Here is a 12,555-nt window from a genome sequence, read left to right as displayed (position 1 = left end):
ATGCACTTTGAGCAAGGTGCTATTTATGGTGCATATTCATGAAATTGTATTTTCAGCTACATTTGCCTGTCGACTCCTTATTGGCAGATTGCAACATATGCCTTGTGTTCTAGGTTTCCTAATGGCACCATATGCACATTGACAAGCGTAAGTAGAAGTAGGGATCCTTGATGAACTTTGCAGGTAGCTGGGAAATGATGAGAGAAGGAATGACTTGGCTAGCCTGTTTTTGAGATGTATATAAAGGAAATTAACCAGCTCAGAACTTTTCATTTCAAGCAGTTGCAGGTCTCAAGAATCTGGGTAAGACTTTTGTGGTTAATGATAATACTACACTTGTGTTGAAGAAAATGAACAATTACCCTAACATCCTACCTATTAACAGCCTTGACCCATTCATATGGGTAAAAGGGCTACTCCCTGTCACCTTTTTCGGCAGAAAAAGAGTGTCTGTCAGGCTGAGCAAAGGTCAACCTGATAGACACTGTTCTTGTTCAGGTCATTCAGCCAGGTGCTAGACATATAGCAAATGTGCCGGGTCCTGGCTGCCTGAGCTGAACTTTGCTAAGCTGAGGATTTCACAGCCCTGTGGGCATGACCTCTTTCAGGCTGGTAAAACTGCCTAAAGCCCCCCCCCCCCTCGTGACAAGGTGTAGCATCACTGATTTCCTCAGACCTGGGTCCTTCAGTATTAAGCCATAAAGTGCCCAGGGCGAGTGTCAATCAGTGACAGCTCATCCCCTCACTGGCTGACCCAAGGTAAGCCAATGAGAGAAGGCAGCAGTCCCGACACTCCGAGTCTTTCCTCTCCGGAAGCTGCGGAGCAGGTAAGATTTATATTTTTGAATAGGTGGTGATTGCGTGCGAGTATGTATAACTGTAAAAACAATTTTTTAGTGAGGGTTGCGAATGGATGTGTATGCATAGGCATGAGTAAGTGAGTGTATATGTGTGCAAGTGTGGCCTGCCCACCCCTTTCCCTGTCAAAATTAAGGACCAACGCTGTCTATTGAGCAATATCCAAACCCCAACCCCAAGAAGAGATCCCTGAAGGGGAGGTCACACACCTGGTTTGAAGCTTTGTGGAAAAATAAAAGACCACTGCAAATATTACATAAGGTTTACAACAGGCAGGAGCATGGTGACATTAGGCACGACCTGCTATCACTGAATAATGCTAACGACCATGATGTCTCCTTCCCTACCCAGTGGCGGCTGGCTTCTATGGGGAGTGGTTGGGTAGGCACATTGGTGTTGGGTAAAAATTGAAAAGACTTACCTGTGACACGTCCGACTCACACCCCTTCCTCAGTGTGCATCTTCCTTCTGCAGCGGGAGCCCTTGATAAGTGCCTTATCCTATCCTGGCACTGCTCTCATTCTGTGAGAGCAGCGCCCTGATTAGAGAGAACGGCCTCACTCGCCACTCCCAAGGACACTTGAGCCCTGCACTCTGGTCTCGGAGTGCACATGTCTGGATGCCCATAGCAAGATGGCCGGCCAAAAAGACATGTGCCATTGAAAAGTGCTAAGGCAGCCCACCCTCCTCCCTGCTGCTGTCACTCAGTAGCGGCCCTGTGCCATCCTGATGCTAGCTATTTTGAAAAATAAAATGGTAATAAACCAACTTTATTACCATTTTATTTTTCAATTCTGGAGCATGGAGTGGCATTTTAACCAGAGGGGTGACACTACTTCGCTCAAACGGAGGAGCCACTCCTGGACTACATTCAGGATGGCTATCATACTAATGATCAATGTAAGAAATTGTGTTTCTGTCTGATGGGGTGAATCCCTACTCAAGCAGCATCTACAAGCTTTGTCAGGGTGAAGTCACAAGCAAACCCCAAATTAACCTGTGCTTAACCCTCTGGTAGCTTGCCACAAAAGTAGTCAGGCTTAACTTAGAGGCAATGGGAAAACTATTTATGCAATACTTCAATTGATAATAGAGTGAAACACAAAACAAGAAAAATCCCACACCAACTTAGAACAATAAAGTACAATGTAATACATAATTTAGACCAGAACAACAAAAATCCAATCAGTAGAACCAAAGATATGCATTTTTAAAGATTTAAGTAAAAATAGTGTAAAAAAACACAAATCCCCAGCAGTGAGTATCTGGTCACACTGGACCAGGACATAGTCAAAAGTTCAGGCTGCCCCTGATAGAGTGTGTGCCAGGTAAACAGACCTAGTTAGGCCCACTGAACAAGTACCTCAAATCCTGGTTGCTGAGCAATGGGGACTCCTGTGTCGAGTCTGCGTCATGCAGCAGCGGCTCCTAGGAGCTGTGAGGCTGCAATGCGAGGACCTGCATCGTTGTCAAGCAAGCTACTGATGAGGGGTTTGGGATCTGAAGTCCTGTGACAAGGATGTGTCGTGCACCAGCTGGTCTGGAGAAGCTGTGGGTGCCGTCAAAGAGGGGCTTGTGATGCAAGTGGCGGTTATTCGGAGGCTGCGAGTAGCGATGCAAAGTACTGCACTGAGGGTGTATCGCACAGTGTCCTGATGCAGAGTTTGGTGAGCGATGAGCCGTGCAACTGCTCCAATAAGGTGTTCGAGGGAGATGATGCGTCACAATGTGTTGGTGCTGCTGGCACCACAGTTGAGCTGGTAGAGCACCTTCAGGCCCACTTTCATGGGTCCAGGACGGGGGTGTCACCATTTGGGAGGGCAGGACACACAGCTGGAAAAGTCCAGGTGCTGGGTTAAAGATGGAGGAAGCCTGTTCTGTTCCTGAGACATTTGATCTGGAGACCAGCCAGCTAGCCCTTGGAGTCACTGTGGTGGCCCTGTGTTCTAGATGTGGGTCCAGTCCTTCTCACTCATGCAGGAGGGCAGCAGGGCATCACAGCACAGTCACAGTCCTTCTATCAGCAAGTCAGCTCAGCAGTCTTCCACAGGACCAGATGTGTACCGAAGAGTTGGGGACTGTGGTCCGATATTTATACCTTGCCTGGTGCCCGCTTTGAAGTAGGAGAAGTTTCGATAGCCATCCAGCCCCCTAAAGTGTCAGGCATCCCATTCCTCTCTGACCCGGCCCTAACTTGTCTGAGGTCAAAAAAGACTAGTGACAAACCCTTTGTGAGAGTGTTCAGGCAGAGCCTTTGTGATGTGCAAGTGTGGTAAGTGTCAGCTCCTCCCCCTCGTTAAGTCAGAGTGGCCTATCCTGACAACAACTAGCCACTGTTTATCTCACTGTCTGGGAGGAATGACCCAGGTTGCAGGAACCAAATGGCTATGACAAGAGAATGCCAACTTGCTATAAGAGCAACAGAGGGGGACCTGGTATACTGATAATTTCAAGCAAATTCTTTATTGCAACAATCACACTAAATTCTTTTGGGTAATTTGGTTATTTATTGAACGTTTCGTTTGAAACTTTTTCCTTTTTTAATTTATACAAGGACTTCATATCCTTCCAGTTAAGCACATATCAAAAAACAATTTCAATATTTACAGATATTCACATATCTTTACAACATTTACCACAATATACATTACAAACAATTGTCACAAACACAACTATGTCATTAAACCAATGTATTATTTGTAATCTGATCAACAAAAATGTATTTCTTTGCGACTGAAAAAACAAGATTAATTCTCAAAACTAGGAACACGATGTCATTCAGTGTCCGTCAGTGTCAATTCAATATTAGTTTTATTAAAGAAATTAATTTGTGTTGATCAGATTACAAATAATACATTGGTTTAGTGATATAGTTGTGCATCCGCAAGCTGACAGGTCTAACAATCAGGATTTCCTTGTGCCTTGCCTATAAAATGGAGCTGTTATCACAGGGACAGCCAAACATGTATCTGTTCCTTTCTGTCGAACTGAATCCAAGTTAGAATAGACACTCATCAACAGCCAACAACATTACATGCAGAGTTCAATGAGTCTGATCTGAACAATCCCTTCTGTTTATCGACTACATGCAGCCTGAGCAGATATGATCCTACAATATCACTTATAATTCCAAATGTACACTAATAAAACACAGATAGTACAGCAGGAGTCTGATCTTGAAGAATCAAATCCGATATTGCTGGAAAAAAAGTTCCACCTACTCCTGTTGAACAAAGGAGCGAACTCAGGGGCAGTTCTACAAGAAAGTGCTGCAGCGTGGCACCGCAAGCCCTTTGGCTGCGCCACGCTGTGGAACTTTCAAAGCACAGGAATGCGACATATTTACAATAATATGACACATTCCTGTGCTCTCCTCTGCGCTGGTGCACAAACAGCTGCCATGCGCCAGCTCAGGCACTCTTGCATCAGGCTGGAACGATGCCTGTGTCATGGGGATATTGTTTTTATGCCGGAATGGTGGCGTAGAATTCTAACGCATTTCCAGGTTTATGAATCCTCGCAAATCTGAAAATGTGCCAGGTTCCATGGGTGTTGCGTGGGAACACCCACAGCAACACCCATGGAACGCCCCTTTCACGCAAAGTATGGCGTGTAAAGGGGCCGTATTTACAAGCACTGTAAAAGTCACGCAGGGTGGCTTTCGCTGTCCTTGTAAATATGGGGCAAATCGTGAAATGCGCAGTCGGTGAGTCACGAAAAGTGAGGCACTGGTGGCGCAAGGGGCTTGTAAATCTCCCCCTCAGAGATAAGTGCACCATTTGCACAATATGTAGGCACCAGAGCATCTTGAGAAAACTGCCCACTACTACCCCAAAACTTTTCTGACTTTCACATCAGGATTTAAGCTCACCTAACAGCCACCTCACGAGTATGACATTGATCATAGAATTACACCCTCTGTAAGAGGTGTTCAATTCCTATTTAGTCTTTATGGGAACCACCACTCACACTCTCTCCATTGAGGCACACTGCCTGCTACCTCTACTCAGAAATCAGCATTTGCCGTGTGGCCATAGACTGGCAATGCCAACAACCAGCACACGCTAACACTGGGATCGGGCACAAGTCCTGACCCTTGAACAACTCGCACTAAGAAGTGACCACTGGTGACAACACTGTCCTGCTTTCAGTTTCAGAATAGAAACAGTTGGAGGTTCAAAACAAAATGTTAGGTTAGCTGACACTTCAAGGGTCTCTAGGCTCAGTGGACTAATGAATGAACTTGGTCGCAGGTCAATAGCTGACAGGTTCACTCATCTGGGCTCACTCATCTTCCCGAGGTCGAAAAATTGAGTAGAATTTGGTCGAATAACAAAAGATATCTGCTATTCAGCGCCTAGATACCCCAAGGGTGAATGTGAGCTTTACAAATACGTATGTGTATCTCATTATCGACGTGGCATAAGGACACGTCTTACTCTTCTGCATTAGAAAGGGGATATTTCTCGAGATCTGCAAGATATATCAGGCAATGTTATGCTCATTAAGCAGTATGTATGTTTTCCCTTGACATGATAGATTGGCATCGTCATTCACAATGGCATTCAAGTGCATATTCAATATTAGGAGTTTAGGGTATGGAAATCTCATTGACAGCCTGGCTGTCCTACCGTAATTCCTCAATGAAGCATCCATTTTTTTCATATTGAGAAACTGTTAGATAAATACTTCCTTCAGGCACTCCTTAGATCATTACAAGGATTTATGTCCCGAGTCCAAAAAAAAGTAAATAATTGCACCCAGTGCACAGTGGTGGACGCAGGGACAATTTATTTTTTTCTTATGGAACATCTTGTGTGTGTTTTCTATTTCTCATTTCTAGCTCAGCTCCCTTGTCAAAGGTTCAGTCACACGCGCAAAAAAATGACAAACTGCTTTTTGATCACAGGGGAATGTTATCAACAATAACGAGTGTGTTCACTTGTATCACGTGACTTAACGGAAATCAATGAAGGTAGCTCTCAGCGCACACTTGCAACTGGTTATTTATTGCTGCTGGGCGAGTGATCTATTATATCTGAGTGTCATAATCCGTCGTCACCGATTCACATGTAATAAACACAGACATCCCATTCTGGAAGCTAACGTACCCATTGACTTTCAAAGCTCCCTGCTCGTCAACAATCGATGCAAACATTCCTTTGGGTTTCATGTTAAGCAGTTAGGTTTATATTAGGACCCCGAACCTAATGTAATGCTAGTTTTACAAAAACAACATACACCTGATGAAAAGATTAACCACCATCCATCATGTGCTAAGCAATGAGGGTAACAGACTTCGACTTGATCATTTTCCATGGTCATCCCTAAACTTTTTGCTTTCCTCCGCCTTTTTTTGCGGAATTCGTTTTTGCTGACCTTAACACTGAGCAATTTACCACTGCTAGCCAGTGCTAAAGTGCATGTGCTCACTCCTTAAAACATGGTAGCATTGGCCTATACCCAATTGGCATATTCAATTTACTCATAAGTACTTTGTAAACACTGCAGCTGCCCAGGGCCCATAAATTAAATGCCTCTAGTGGGCCAGCAGCACTGATTGCGCCACTCACTTAGGTAGCCCTTTCACTATGTCTCAGGGCTGCCATTGCAGCCTGTGTGTGCAGGTATAAACTGCCATATCAACCTGGCAAAACAAACATTTTGCCAGGCCCAAACCTTCCTTTTTATTATTACATGTCACGTACCCCCCGGATAGGCCCTAAATAGCCCATAGGGCAGGATGACATGTATTTAGAAAGTGGGACATGTACTTTTAGGTTTTACATGCCCTGGTAGTAAAAACTCTTAAATTCGTTTTTTACTACTGCAAGACCTACCCCTCCCACAGGATAGCATTGGAGTTACTTTATTACATTTTATACGTGTAATTTCTAAATGGGAAAAAGAAACCCCTTCCTGTTTAGTGTCTTTGGAAATCCCAATTTTAAAGCATAACTTATGGTGAAGTTGGATTTTGAATTGCAATTCTAAATATGCCACTTTTAGAAAGTTAAAGACACACAGATAATGGAAGGAATGCAGAGGAAATCAAACATTCACTCCCAGTCAAGATATCTGGGTAGTGTAGTTCCTATATTCCCAATAGGCTCTGCGCATTGGAATAATATAAACAGCAGTGTAGACGTAGGACTGAGGTCGACTAGGTCTCTACTGACTATATTAGACTTAATTAGTTTTGCCAGCTAGCTCAGAGGTCACTAGAAACTTTCTCGAATAAACAAGGAGGAGTTTAACTTCCCTGGATAGACAAGAAGGGATTAGCTTCTGACAACCATAAAACATGACAACTTTGCTCCCTCAGAATAAGAGTGTATCTCTAGAGTCGTGTGAAAACAATAGACAGCTATTTCACTCAGTCAATTGTGCATACTTAGTTTCACCAGAGTGCAGAGAAATAGAGAGATGGGTGTTTTCAATAAAAGGTGTTATTTATTGAGCAGTCTTCTTTCTCATGCAAGAGAAATGAATTGCCACAAGTGCAATACTTATCATGAAGTAAAGTGCGTACAGTAAAGGGAGAATGATGAAATAATACTGTAAAAGCATTGATATGGTTTCTTAGCCATATGATACTTTAAAATGGATAAAATATATACATACATAAAAACATTGACTAACGTACTCAACTGGTGCTTCTAGATACGCCTACCCCGGTGTACCTGACCTAAGCCTAATACATGGGAAGGAGTAAGTAAGTAGCAGTTTAAGTTAAGTTGGTTTTGCCAAGGAATCTGAATCAAGAATTATCTTTAAGGGTTTAGTCAGCTCCGTACCTGGGTAATAGAAAGCAGGAGGTCTGGTATCTCTTTCTCAGGACTCGATATCCCAGCAACCCGCGAGGGCAGCTAGAAACACCGGAGCTGGATTTTCTCGGCTGGAGAAAAAGACAGTGTCTTTCTCAGTGCGTCAAAGGGGAGGGGCGGCATCCGTGGGCTCTCGCATCGGCTGGGCTCTCGGGCAAGTAGATAGCCGCTCTGCTCCAAACCACCGTGTGTTTGCTTAAGGCAACGTTGGTATATTTATACCTGAAAGGTGCCGGGTTTGACGTAAGGTTGGACATAAGACGTCAATAAAGATGTCACTAAGAACTGGCCGTTCTTTCAGTGCTCATAGGAGTTTTAGGACAAATCAAAACAGAAGCATGGGGATTTCCCAGGTTGCTGGAGGTTTGGTTTGTTTAAAGAACGCGTTGTACTTTCTAGGAGTCTAGGGAAGTAGCCTTGCCATATTTGGACTGCATGGGCTATTACTAAATATGGATATGATTCTTATGCCTTTATAAGGATATTATTTATTATAGCCACATAAGGGCATAAATCGGGAATATCGAATTAGGGTCCTAGATAGAAACACAACACCCACTCCACGATCTAATGTCCATCATTACTAAAACTAAGCAATAGTAAACATATAATGATGCATGTGTGTTTTCCAACCCTCCCCAAAATACATAAATCGCATTTGAAATGGTATATGGTAAATACACGAAAATTAGTATTGGTACTGTATGCTTTTCAAGCAGTGGTATCATTCAGTTAAAAATGCATATATATATATCAGCTGAATGAATTGCGAAAATTACACATGAAATGGCTCTGAATACAGAAGAGAAGGTCGAGACCATTCCATCACATATAAATACAAAATCCTGTACATATGCTAGAGGCTGAGGTAAAATATTGTCTCTAGAGTTCCTAAATTAGAAGCTCTGTTCTCTAAGAATAGTTTTACTTTAAGCAGAGTACTCTGTGCCATAAAAAGGTAAATATTTTGTTTTCAGTAGCTTTTGTTTATCAAAGCTGAAGGCCGAATTCAGAGTTCAGGGAACGCTGTGTGCTTGTTGCTTAAAAAAGGTATTCCCGTTGTTCAGGGGAGAACATCATTTCAGACAGACTTGCAAAAAATTGGTCTACAGCATCAGGTGAAAGTTCGACCAAGTTCGAAAATGCTGTAACAGTGCAGTTGTGAGAATGATTGCTATCATCGATGTTAGGATCAGCAATGCTCACTGAAGGTTGTACCTGTGTGATGCTGCTCTCATCCCGTACTCCACTGCCAGGTAGCCGCTGGGGACAACACGATGCATGATTCGTTACCGGACCTAGCAAGGTATCTGTATCCATTGGTACTGCTGATGGTAGAGTAAAACAGACGTCCAACACGCATTATTCTCCGCATAGCATACATCGAAGCACAGGTAAGATGCAATCTTGCCAGATTGGTCTGAATGAAAGGAACCAGGTCATATTCAGATCTCTTAGCCGGGCTAATCCGAGTACTTTAGTTATGCGGTCCCGGTAGCGTATTGCTAGGATCGTTTCTTCCATCGTTGCTGGAGTCTTGTCTGCGGCTTGGCTTGCCATATCGGAGCAGAAGGATCAAAAATAAAATTCCTGATACGAGTCCCAAAAGTAGAGGTAGGCCGCCAAAGACAGAATGGACAAAATTGGGAAAGATGCCCAGAACTGTTTCAAAGGGTGTTAACAATCCCGAAAAAATTGTCTTAAATACATGTGCGATGCCACTGGTATCTGACATGTTTAAGATTTGGCTCAACATTTCTACGAAATGCATGGGGCAATTTGTTGATAATAAGGAATGTATCTCTGCTGTTGTCCTTGCGACTTGCAGATCATACGTTTCTTTAGACGAGGTCAAAGGCACAGTTGTTTGTAAAAGAATGGATTTCATTCAGCTTAAAGTATCAATTCGAATGGAAGAGATATTCAAATAAGGCCATATCGCCGCCTCCATGTCTGGAGTGCTGTTTGGATGCAATACTTGCATACAGATAGTGACCAAGGAACTAACGCTGACGAGATAGGCTTTTCCTGGCACCATGCCACAACAGCTGTGATCATTTATTAGAACATAGCTGCCGTTGGAAAGCTGTCTGAAAAATGGCTCTATCTGTTTTGCAGGAGTGCCATGCAGGTGACATGAAAGGTTATTCGAAGACCCTTCACAGGCCCCATGCAAGTTAATACGTTGACACAGAAGTGTACCGCTTAGTGATTTTTTACAATTGTTACCACTAAGAAATATCTCACTTTTCTTTTCATTATAACATTTGTGTGTATAAGGTAATTTCCATGTTGACTTGATGTAGCCTTTACCCAACCTTTCATACTGGCCCGCTGGTATATACTCTTGGCAATATTTAAACTGGAAAGTTGTTATCGGAATTGTAATTATCCCGTGTATTATCCATTCAATGACAGGTCTTTCTGACATTGTCAATGGTTATCTCTCAAGTTTTTCAATGCTCAGAATCGTATAGTCTGCTCCTTTTTGTGCCAAACTGATTTGTTTATCAGTAAGGTTAAAGATAGAGAATAATGACGTTACATTGATTAAACGCCATGGCACGTAGCCTGAACGCAGATTTTGCAATGTCCAGCCAAGCTGTACAATGGAACGTAATTGGGACTGACCATGTTGTAACATTAGCAAGTCCTGCTCTATTATATCAATAACAGATGATACAATACTGTCCAGTGAATATATTCTGGAGGACAGAGTCGTTAACCCATTGTCCACAACAGAAAGTGATTTTTCCAAATTAATACGATCAATTTCTCGTATTTTTTTTGCTGTTTCAATTTGCATTACTTTCCAAGCCTCGTTGTAAGCAGCGTATATACTGGCCGCTATGAAACTTTTTTGACGCTGTTTGCGTGGTCCCAGTATAAAATCACGCAAGTCAGCACCGTCTTTAAGTAAAGTCAAGTGTTGCTTAATTTCAGCCAGTGTAGATTTTTGTAGCCATTCGAGGCATAGTTTCCCTACACTGTATGTTGTAACTATCCCTGGATGTTGTCTCTGGGAGCATCTAGGGTCTGGCCTGGTCATTTTGAAGCCCTGTATTTTGTTCAGGAATCTATCTTGACAGTTATTTGTGTCTGTGGGCCAGATCAACCATTTTTTCAAATCAGGATGTGTTCTGTTTTGGTGTAAAATATGGGATACGTCTATCTCCACTTCTGTAGTGCTATTACTATCAGGTATGGGCTTCGGAATAGACGGTTTGTTTAAATCTTTTATCTTGGCTAGACCAAGACAGGTTGTTTGCTGAATGGTGTCATTCAGGAATATTAATTGTTCTGGGATCATCAATGCTCTAAATAATGCTTCTAAACCTTGGACCTGCCATTCTTTTGTACCCCAGTTGGTTTTTGTTTCAATGTTGTGTTTCCAGAATTCAAAACCAAATGTAGTCATTTTTTCATAAAATGCTTCAGAATAGATCAATTTAGTATTTGTCAACATTGTTTTCATTCCTGTCTTATTTAACATTTTAAAATAAAACGTTTCTGCATCACTTGTGTTAAACCCTGAGAAGTATGGGAATTTCTCATAAAATGTTTTCGAGCTGCTTTTAGGTGGTGTTGCACAATGTTCCCATTGGTTAAAATTAAAAACATTTCTTGGTTGAGCAGATTTATGCAAATAGTGATGACCAAAGTGATTATAGCAATTCACTTCTTCATAATTTGACGAACCCTGTAAATAATCATGTTCTGTAAATTTGGCTGACATTACTAAATCTGACATCATATTATTAATATTTTCAAAGTCCCAATCATCAGAGAAAGTACTTGGTTTTACAAAGTCACTTAACGAAACCTTAAACTGGTGTAGATATTTCAAGAGCTCAATCGGGCCAAAAATGTCATACTCAGTTCTGTCCCATGCTACCCCACCGGGTAATGGATTGGCTGTGACGTTCACTGATGATAGTTCTCTTTTCTCGATGTGAGATGACTTGTGAGGCTGTAGGACCAAGTTGATGTTCTCACTTGCTGTGTCCATTGTACTGTATTTTCCTTCAATGAATGTTCCCAAACAAAGAACCATGATGAGCCAAATGAGAAGAAAAAGTACACCTAACACAATCCAAAATTCAATCCAAGGAGAAATCAGATAGGTTTCTTTTAGTTGATGAAAGAGTTCAGTTACTTTGTCTTTGAAAGTTTTTTGTTGCTGGCGTTTCTTCATGTTCACTTGGATCATCAGAAAAGTCATCGAAATTGATGAAGTAGACAGATGCAGTTCTATCAATTGTTGGAATTGTTTCCGGATTTTCTTTAGTCTTTGGATCTTTCTTGGAGACATTAGTATAGTCCGATGCTACATCATTGTAGACAGGTGTTTCTTGACGAACTGTTGCAATTTGGGATCAAGAGGCACAAGTTCCATGGCTTTGTTGCATAGTCCTTTTTTATTCACTGCAGGTTTATCAAATGTGATTAGTCTCTCAGTTTGAACTTCTTGGATTGTAGCAAATTTTGGTGTTCTGCTATTTCTTGGGAGTCCACTGGGCCTACTACTTATTATTGGCCACATGATTGTGGTTTTACCAGGTCGATGGATACAACTCTGTTCTCCTTTTTACCAGCAAGGGGCGGTAGTACAACTGATCTTGTTTCGCTGACAGCTAAAACAGGTACTGCTTTTCTGTAAGAAGGCCCAAATTCCTTCTTCACCGCGATCTTCTCTCTGACCAGATCCCCAATCTTTGGAATCCAGACAGGTCTTGCTGGGACAGTGGTTTTTCTTCAGTGGCTGTTGGCTGTTGCTTTAATTTTATGTTACTCAGGTTTCTTCTTGTTTCATTTAATTCCTGTAAAACAGCCAAACGGTCTTTGATATCAAAGCATTTTTCTTCTACCA

This window comes from Lissotriton helveticus, chromosome 5_1, assembly GCF_964261635.1.
Source record: "Lissotriton helveticus chromosome 5_1, aLisHel1.1, whole genome shotgun sequence".
Lineage (NCBI taxonomy): Eukaryota > Metazoa > Chordata > Amphibia > Caudata > Salamandridae > Lissotriton > Lissotriton helveticus.
The sequence above is the reverse complement of the archived record's forward strand: the minus strand, read 5'-3'. Positions refer to the sequence as shown.